This window comes from Adiantum capillus-veneris, chromosome 19 (assembly GCF_014529385.1).
Source record: "Adiantum capillus-veneris isolate H3 chromosome 19, ASM1452938v2, whole genome shotgun sequence".
Classification (NCBI taxonomy): Eukaryota; Viridiplantae; Streptophyta; class Polypodiopsida; order Polypodiales; family Pteridaceae; genus Adiantum; species Adiantum capillus-veneris.
In genome coordinates, this window is record NC_140949.1 from 52,118,336 (window position 1) to 52,128,616 (window position 10,281).

At 43.3% G+C, this 10,281-nt stretch overlaps 1 pseudogene; it reads left to right on the plus strand.

Annotated features, from left to right (window-relative positions):
- The first annotated feature begins 4,121 nt into the window (after window positions 1-4,121).
- Window positions 4,122-4,874, plus strand: LOC147434009 (uncharacterized; annotated as a pseudogene).
- Window positions 4,875-10,281: the final 5,407 nt, after the last annotated feature.

Sequence of the window (10,281 nt, forward strand, 5' to 3'; positions counted from 1 at the left end):
TGTCCAGGTTATCAGATTTTTACCCTCATTATGAGTAGCGACGAGGATGTGGGGCCGTCCAACCGAAACACCTATCTCTCAACGAGGATCTTATGTCCTTGTAACCATTGCAAGCATGCTGTGCGACGGACAAGACGTGTTTCTTTGCAGCACATTCGCGAATTTGGCGAGTTCGATCAATCTATTATAGATCGAGTTGTTGCCAATTATAACTCGTCGGACTCTGACGTTGGCCAACAGGCAGCAATCTTGCAACCCAATAGACGTGTTCGCAGGTGCTTTGGTCAAGCAGCATATGTGAGGCCACAAGATGTAGCCTCTGACAGCTCGGGGGATGATCATGCAGACCACATTCCCAACGAGGCAATGTTTGAGCCCGAGATTGATGAAATGATCGAGACGATCATGGATTCATAAAGGCTTGTCTATGATGATATGAAAAGTGAAGCCGATACGCCATTGTATAATGGAGCACGTGCGTCTAGATTGAAAGCGCTCCTGGTTCTTCTCAATATGCAGACAAAGTTTGGATGGAGTGACACTAGCGTCACAGCGCTTTTCAGGTGATCTATTACAATTAGTTTACTTTAATAAAACTCTAAATGTATAATGATCTGATAGATTTTTACACAATTGTACTGTATTTTTATGTTTTGTAGATTGCTCAAAGAGCACATACTACCAGCTGATAATGTGATGCCAGATTCCCAAGAGGAAGCAAGAAAGATTTTGCAAAACTTGGGGATGGATTACAATTCGACCCATCCTTGTCCTAATGACTGCATTCTTTTTAGAGGGGAATACATAGACATGGAGAAGTGTCTGAAATGTGCTTCCGAAAGATATCGAGTAGATCTCCACAGAACAAAAATTCCGCAAAAGGTTTTGAAAAATTTTCCTCTACTTCCTCGCATCAAGCATTTCTTCGAATGTAAGTCCATGGCCGCCCTAGCGTCATGGCATGAGGAGAATAAATCTTCGGATGGTGTGCTACGGATTCCTGCAGATTGTGCAGCCTGGAAACATATAGATGGAACATGGTCGGATTTTTCCAAGGAAGCTCGAAATTTGCGCTAAGGCCTGGCTATGGATGGCGTAAATCCATTTGGTCAAAGATCAACATCTTACAATGTATGGCCCGTTGTCATCGTCAACTACAACATTCCCCCGTGGTTGACTACGAAGAAGGGGCACCTATGGCTAAGCTTGATTGTGCCGGGGCGATATAAAGTGAATAATATGGATGTGTATCTTTGTCCACTATTGGAAGAGCTACAACAATTGTGGATTGGCATAGAGGTGGTGGATATGAGCCGACACACAGGTCGACGGAATGCTTTGATCAAAGGCATTCTAATGTGGACCATGCATGACTATCCCGGACTAACAGAATGCTCAGGTGATCTATACACTCCTCACTCAGACACTGTAAATCTTGGTTTTTCTCAAGCTGATCTATTATCATGTGTATACATACAAGGCTTCAAACAAGCGGATACAGAGCATGTGTCACATGTGGACCTAGACTGAATGCACGTAGGGCGCCCTCATTGAAGAAGCAAATCTACGAAGGTCGTCAAGCGTATCTTCCAGAGAATCATGTGTTACGCGATGGCTTTTTGAGAAGAGAGCCACCGAGGATGTCTGCACAAGCATGGTTAGAGCAGAAGGAGATGTGCGATGACGGATTGCCCCCAGGGATGAAGAGACTATCTCTATGGTACAAGTTACCATATTGGCCCCAACTCATGATCAATCACTTGCTCGATCGAATGCACATATTCAAGAATGTGGGTAATCTACTATGGGACCATCTGACCGGCAAGAAAGAGACTTTGGGATCCAGAGTTGACCTTAGAAATGTGGATCGTATGGAGCAATATTGGCTGCAAACAGCGTCCGATGGATCGATAAAGCTCCCTAAAGCACTATGGATTTTCACAGGAGCCCAAGAATGCAAATTAAGAGACCATTCGATCTTTGCGGACCCCCACTGGCATAATGCACTCGCTCCGAATGTTCTTTTTAGAACGTTTCATGAAAACGCTCAAGGGATATGTGCGTCAGAAGGCACGTCCGGAGGGTAGCATGGCAGAAGGTTGGCTGGTATCAGAGTCCCTAGTGTACGTTGGAGAGTGGCTAGATGGATTTGATAAAGCCCGGGACACTCTATGGTGAACCATAGATGATGAGCGCATATCTGGAATTGTCATGTGCAATCTCGGTGTTGAGAAGAAGATGACCGAAGATCTAGAGGCTAAAATCAACCGATTTTGCATGCTTCACAATCCAGTCATGCAGAAGTGGATTTCACAATATGAGGATGCAAAGCAAGAGCGACAAAGGGCAAGAATCGAGTGGAGATGGGGAGGACGACCACCGATGCACTATCCGACGGGTCTGGAGAGTCTACCAACATTCATGAGCTTAAGATGGTTGCACAACCAATTGAAAAGTTCACAACAGTGCGGTGAAGAAGTGATTGAGGAAGAGTGGGAGTACTTAAGGGGTTGCGTGACCAAGGTAAGTTTGCAATGTACAACTAGTAACTTTCTAGATGTTTGAACGGCCACTCATAATCTTTGTTGGTTGTAGTATAAGTCATACACAGCAGCATGGTGTAAAGGTCGACATTTTAGGTGGAACGGATCGTCAAAAAATGGATCGATAGTTTAGGGTTTAGGGTTTATGGGATTTGAAAATTCTAACGTAATGGATTCTTTGTATGTTTTGATAGTGGTCGTTTACAGGACGTGATCCACACCGTAAGAGCGTGAGTACGCAGGCAAGAAGGGCTTAAACGCCCTTATAGACATCCTAACTTCTCGCGTCGGCATGGTTAGTATTAGGGTTTATTCTTTTCTATTTATTGTATTGTTTTATAAACGTCGCTATATGTTTATACTTACAAAAAGCTATCTTATTGTTTTTTTTTTTTGCAGAATCCGACAGATACGGCGCTTTGACTCGATGAGATGTCTGATTAGACGATGTCAGTTTAGCCATAGCTAGATAGCATTAGTTTCTTTTTGTCATAGATTATGTATCATGAGACGACTTTTATACGTCTTTTTGAAAACTATGTATATTTTTAAAATAATGACAATGGTTTGTAACTATTACATTTGCAATGATTAACAATCAAATGATTTTGCTGCTGTGTACAATTGTCATTGATTTACTTTCATCAATTCACTCTTGTCATTTTTGTATCTTTATTTTGCAAACAATACGTACTATGGATGATGGAGTTAATGATTATATTGTCTTGTCGGTGACTATTTTGGGTCTATATTTACCTTTGCACTTTTTTTCAAAGGTAAATAGACAAATGAAACATTCAATATGCTTGATGGTTGAATGCCCTGCCACCAAAAAAATTTCATCTTGGGCGTCGCTATGACCGTCGCTATATTAGGCTCTGCAGTGTCGCTATTGATGGCCCTGCAGCGCCGCTATAGCTGTTGCTAGATAGCGATGCTTATAGCGACTGCCATAGCGACATTCCCGTATCGACGCTAATAGCGACGCCGACGGTTATAAAAACCCTATGTATTTCCGTCGCTAAAAGCGTCACAAGAGCACACAACCTCTTGTAGAGAGAGAGAGAGAGAGAGAGAGAGAGAGAGAGAGAGAGAGAGAGAGAGAGAGAGAGAGAGAGAGAGAGAGAGAGAGAGAGAGAGAGAGAGAGAGAGAGAGAGAGAGAGAGATAATGAAATGTTATATTAAATGTCTCAAATGGCCTATTAGACCAAACTTGTACAGTGCTGGTGGATCTAATAGAGTGTCTGGGCCATTGTTTTGTGTGTGTGTGTGTGTGTGTGTGTGTGTGTGTGTGTGTGTGTGTGTGTGTGAGAGAGAGAGAGAGAGAGAGAGAGAGAGAGAGAGAGAGAGAGAGTTGAAATGAAATGTTATATTAAACTGCCAAGATGACCTATGAGACCAAACTTATACAATGTTGGTGGATGTAATAGAGTGTCTGATCCAATATTGAGAGAGAGAGAGAGAGAGAGAGAGAGAGAGAGAGAGAGAGAGAGAGAGAGAGAGAGAGAGAGAGAGAGAGAGAGAGAGAGAGAGAGAGAGAGAGAGAGAGAGAGAGAGAGAGCATTGCTGCATCAACGATGGCTCTGCCTGTTTCAAGTGACGCAGGCTATTTTCAGTTGTTGGCCGATCATATCTGAACTCCTCTGAGAGCAACAAGGGCTCCTTAGATAGTCTCCACACATTCAATGCATCGAATGTCGTCACTGTCTCCTAAACAGTAGCGAAGGGGACGACCCTGAACAGTGGTAGCTTCCTTGCTCACAATGGAGGAAGCCCTTTTCTACAAGACAGTGGATCTGTTGCTTACAACCATGGAACTAGCAATGGAATTGGCATCAATGGTGAAAACCTAGATATTAGGACAACTTCCCACAACCATGACTCTTGCATCGATGTAGGACAAGGAGAGATACAAAATGGTGGTGTGCTCCACAAAAACACGAGGCGTGATCTTCATAATTATCCCATGCAGAATCATTTGACAAATCCCAACAATGGACATGTTGTACACTTTGATGGCATGGAAATAAATGTGTATAGGCAGCTTGCCGAATTGCAACTATCTGCAAATACACACAATTCAAACCCTAACTATGAAGAGGAGGATGATGTAGATGATATGGATGAGACTAAGAGGCAACACAAAGAAGACACTACCGTGGTTAGAGCAAAGGAAGAGGAACAAGCCCGTAGATCACTCCCCCCTCCCTTCTGAGTGTTGTGAATCTATTCGGATTGCCATGTAGAGTATCTTCTTAGGTGGTTATCGGCCTGAGTGGGCAGACACGATTCCTAAAGAGCGATGGCTACAGAGGCTTAGAGGGAGATGATCATCAAGTGTGGAAAATATTGAGAAGCAACAAGCACATTATGCTTCAATTTTTTGGAGGTAAACATTTGTCCATGGTAGAAAAACCGTCTATTTGATTGGGCTTCATTGCCTACAAATGGTGTACATTTTACTAAAACCAATGAAAACACAAGGAAGTTTGACATAAAGTTCAAAATTTAAGGAGTTAGAGAGAGAGAGAGAGAGAGAGAGAGAGAGAGAGAGAGAGAGAGAGAGAGAGAGAGAGAGAAGCTGCAAACATGGAAACACGTCACTAGAAGCATGTGCATATGTGTGTATTTTGGGCAAAGCAAGAGACGCACATGGCATTCATTTGGAGTGGAAAGAGAAATAGCTCATTGTGCGCTCCTTGCCGCACTGTCGAAGCAAGGGACTTGCCAATACACCGTATGCGAGCCACAAACGGCTCCAAGCACACAACAAGCCTAAACTAGCAAGCTCAAGGAAACAAAGGGTGTGTCACTCACCGCTCTACGCTCGCCTTCGTGGTGGATTCCTCGCCGCGATGAAGAAGAAGCTGCAGTCGTGCCGCGCTCAACCGCTTCGCCGCCGTCGTGCCTTCGTAATGCTCGATCGCACACACACTCTCCCTCTCTCTCTCTCTCTCACACACACACACACACAAGGAGGTGAAGAAGAAGAAGATGGAGATGGAGCAAGAGCACTCTTCAATTGCACAAATGAGAGAATGAGTAAAAATTAGGTTTAGTTGGCTTTTATAGGAGCTCACCCCATTCACACTTGGGCGCCCATGCTTAACCAACTAATCCCTTGAATGTCCAAGTTATAGTGCGCCTCTCATCGGCGATCACTCTACCTTTCCCTATTGGTCCGACAAGCCCGGTACCTGACTCTACCAAATACATAATACACGTCCGTCGTAGGTGATGGGGTGTCCGTGAGCCGTGAGGGTTAACATGCCCCCCTTCCTGATGTAGATTCCGTCCTCGGAAGCTATTGAGTTGAAGCTGGGTCGTCGAGGTGGAAGAGCATTTGAGATGAATGTCCTTAGCCTTCTTCAGTCACTGCAAAATCAAACAACATTGGCACAGTAATTGCATTCTCTTAAAAAGCATATGCAGCTTTAGGTAGAAAAATTGATTGGTAAAAGAATTTCAAACAATTTGGTAGCAATGAACATTAAATTGCAATGTAATCAAATGCATAAACAGATGTAAAGGTAAAAAATTAAACAAGTCTAGGGTCACTAATTTGACGGTCGAAAGGCACTAGAGATCAAGTATTAATACCATGGGTAAGCTTCTTAATTTTCTGTGGTCAATTAAGTTGTTTAATCGCGAGAGCCAAGTACTCATGTTCGAGGGCTGACTAGAGGCTATATCTAGAAAACCTTGTAGTTAAGCTACCATAAAAGGAATTTCTCATGAAATCATCGCCTGACTGATTACTTTTTCATTGACCCCCCAAAGTCTTTTCACACTGATTCAATTTGATGTGTGTGCTTATTTTGTATGCCTTGGGTTTTTTGCTTTTCAAGGAAAAGCGCCCACACTGGGAACCTCTAGGGCTCTAGTACCATAGGCGATACATGTGAGTGAAGTACCAAATCAAGCTGAGATTTCTCTTCCAGCTTAAAATTTTACATTGTGGCACTTTGATTTTTTGTTTGTTCATTTTCAGCATTTACATTTTGTAACTTTGGGGGGTCATATAACATTGTTACACTCCCCAGGCTCATCACATTAGTAAACTCCCTTTATAATACTTAAGCTAAAGGTCACTAGGGTTAAGCCCACTAGAAAGCCCTAGTACATTTCATACAATGCTGCCTAAATCGGATTAAGAACCTAAGTAACCATTGCTTATTAGGAAGGCATTCCCCATGGTATTAAGAGAAGATCTCTAACACCTAGCTTGGTCAAACTAGCTTAGTCGGACTGCTTGATTTTTACACCTAAACAAGTGATTATGACAAAACATTACATTGAATTAAATGTTTGATACTAAGCCAATGCGCTGAATATTATGCTACCAATCACAATCAAAGCAAACAAACATGGATGCAAAAAGATAACGGCAATGCTAATGGACAAGAAACACCTGTTTGTGTTGATGGTCGCGCTTGATTTGAAGGTTCCATGAAGGTCCAAATCCTATCAATAGCAACATGCTCCTGTACACACTAGGAAACAAAAGGAATACCTCCAGGAGGCACATTAGTGGGAAAAGAGAACTTCGCTAATCTCTCAACTCTAAAACAGTCATGACATAGGTTTCTGTTTCAGTGTACCAAATGTGACATGTGTAGGTCTGAGTCAATGTTTTGACTTTAATGTGCATACTCGTTTGCTAATTGCTCTTGCTCTTTTTTTTTTTTTTGTGAGTATAAAGCTTTATATGTACATTCCCTAAGATTGGAATTGAGAGGTCAGGGAAAAAGGTTGAGAGGGAAACAAATGAATGATGACTGTCAGCAAACACTCCCCCCTTCCTTGGGTAGATCATACCGTTTGAAATGAGCTTGTCACCCTTTGAAACCAATTGTTCCAGTTGGTAATAGGTGAGGATTTTTGCCAGTAGTTTTCTATTACCCTAGGTGCCTTGTCAAGCTGCAAGGGTGGTAAGGTACTCTCCCAGGATTGAACTTGAAGTGGTTCATTAGGTGATTCTTGAACACTGGGAGGTGTGGATTCTTTTGTAGCTTCATTGAGGTCCACTACTATAGATGGAGGCGGTGTAGAAGCTTTTACCTCTATGGATGTATTACATGAGGAGCTAGAATCTTCATGGGACTCCCCCCTTCCTGAGCTAGGTGGAACAAATCGTTCTTTCTTTGGTACCCAAACTAGCTCGGGAGCGGGTGTGTAGCATTCTGTGATTTTTTTCTTTCCACGATCATTGATTCGTTTTGGAGCTACGGGATTGGGCTCACTTGGGTCAGGTGATAGGTAAGAGCACAATCTACGTTTTGGCACCCAGATTTGATCATTTCCTTGATAGTAGCCTTGGGCTTCCAATAGTTGTTTAGGGATCCATCGCAACATTTTCTTACTTTTCTTGGAGCGAGTGGTACGTTTCTTACAAGGCTTCTGTTTTTTTGCACTAGCTATGGTCACTAAAGAAGCTTTAGGGACCCACTTGTATGTTTTCTTCGTTACATTAGGATGAGTCTTGTCGGAAGCGATATGCATTGCTTGTAGCATATTTAAGGGTACAGGCATTTCATCCCCCTCAGGTGTTACCCAGGTCGTCCCCCTATTTCCCCAAGTGTCTATGGTTGATGCTAGGTGGACCCAATCCATATTGTCCGACTCAGTCATACCCGGTAACACATCCATGTAAGGAGAATCTTGGCCAATGTCTGTATCCTTCTTACAAGTGTAACAATATTGTAGTGGGGCCGAGTGAACTGTGGTGTCAGAGCGATGATCAATAATGGTTTTACTCCCTAAGGGGTGTACCTTACCAGTCACCAAATCCACTCTAAGGACAGAGTCTTGGAATTGCAAATAGACATGATTTTTAGACCAATCATGAACCATTTGTGCTTCCCTCATGAATGGTCGTCCTAAAATCATTTCATATGACATAAGGTGTTTAGAGAAATCCATTACAATGAACGTATGTCGTACCTTGTGTCCTAGAACTTTGATCTTAAGATCCTTGAGCATCCCCATAGGTTTGGCTATGGTACCATTTGCCATCTTTACCACAATGTTAGTAACACTGAGGCGGGGTTTTCCCATGGATTCCCAACAATCGTTTGTAACGATGCTAACTCCCGCACCACCATCAAGAATTCCCTTTATAGTTAATCCCTTGGTAGTGATGGGTAGGGTCGCATTAGACTCGTCGCCTTCAAAATACTGCCCTAATTCGTTAATGGGTACCTCAATCATAGACTCGTGTCCATCTAAGTCAAGTGATTGCACATGATTTTCCTCATCAATCATAATCGAGTCAGGCCTATTTCGTTGCGCAAACTGCGGTAATCCCGTTCGTAGCTCTCCGTTAAGGAATGCTCGAAGTGCAAGGAATAACTCAGGATCTCCATACAGCTTTGCTATGATCGTGGTTCGGACCTCAGAAGACATGAAGTCCACTAGTTTGGCAACATTCATTGGTGTTTTGAAGGGTGTAGGTCCTTGACTAGGAACTGGTGAGGATGGAATCTCATATTCCTCAATGGGATCAGGTATTTCTTCGTTAAACATCCTTTCCAACAAGAAGGGTGTATGATCACTTTCTGATGTCCTGTCCTCACTCCCTTCTTGGATGATACTAGATATGGATAACGGTCTATGGTTCATGTGGGGTGGATGAACTTGCGTGGGAAACACTGTGTCGTGAATTTTGACCTGCATGGGTTCTGGTTCTAGTTTCCTTTGAGTCTCCTCCACTAAACCTCTTAGATGTTTCACCTGCTCAATCTCGTCTACTGGGTTTGGGTACGTCCCAATCTTCTTTTTACGATTCTTCCCTTTTTGCCCCTGCGGTTTATCTTGGGGGTCTTGGATTGGATTTGGAAACACTTGTGGTGTTTTCAGAGGCTCTTTATGGTTTTCTCTTATTCGGTTTTCATTTGGTTCCATGTTACGGTTTTCTTTGTCGGTCTTTCTCTTTGTGGTATTGGTTCTAGTCTCCATTGTCTCGACTGAATCTGAATCATCCTCGAGGTCATTCATATACACGGGGTCATCTCCTGTTCCTATGTTTTTTTTGGAACTTGGCTTTGAATTTTCCGTATTCTGCGACTTCTTCTTTTGTGTCTTCTTTTTCTTTGCTTGGATAACTGACGCGGTATCTCTCTCTTCGAGGATATGTCCTGGCCCTTGAAGCATGGACCGTGTAATCGCATAAGCGGGTGCGACGGGTGGTATTGGCGATGTCACACTAGCAATTTCGACCAAATTCAGGGGTGTGATTTTAGGCGCATTTGGGTTATAGGGGCATTGGACAATCAAGTGATCTATGCAACAACGATTACATGTGAGTATTGGCATTGCAGACGTGCTCCCTTGATTTATTTGCATCTGTGCAGCATTCTTTTGCAGCCTAATAGGGCACTCCGCTACTCGATGTGGTCCACCACACTCGTAGCATTGAAGAGGTGGCCTCCTAGCCTGGGTGTTGATATTTTGACCTCTGGATGCGAGAGCAGCAGCTTGATAAACCGGCTTGACTTGTCCCCAACAATCTTCCATGTAGTATATAGGACATTCTTCCAAGGTATCAAGTCCGTAGGCAATACTAGTGTCTATTTCCTCCTCACAGCCATCTGCATAAGCATTTGATGGCTCGCAACCCACTTGGTTCATAGGGGCGACTCTTGGATGTGGGGGCTGCGGTCCTAGCACAGGAGGTGGTAGCGGTGTAGCTTGTACAACATTTTGAGATCTAGGGACCATGTGTTGCGGTAGTTGCTC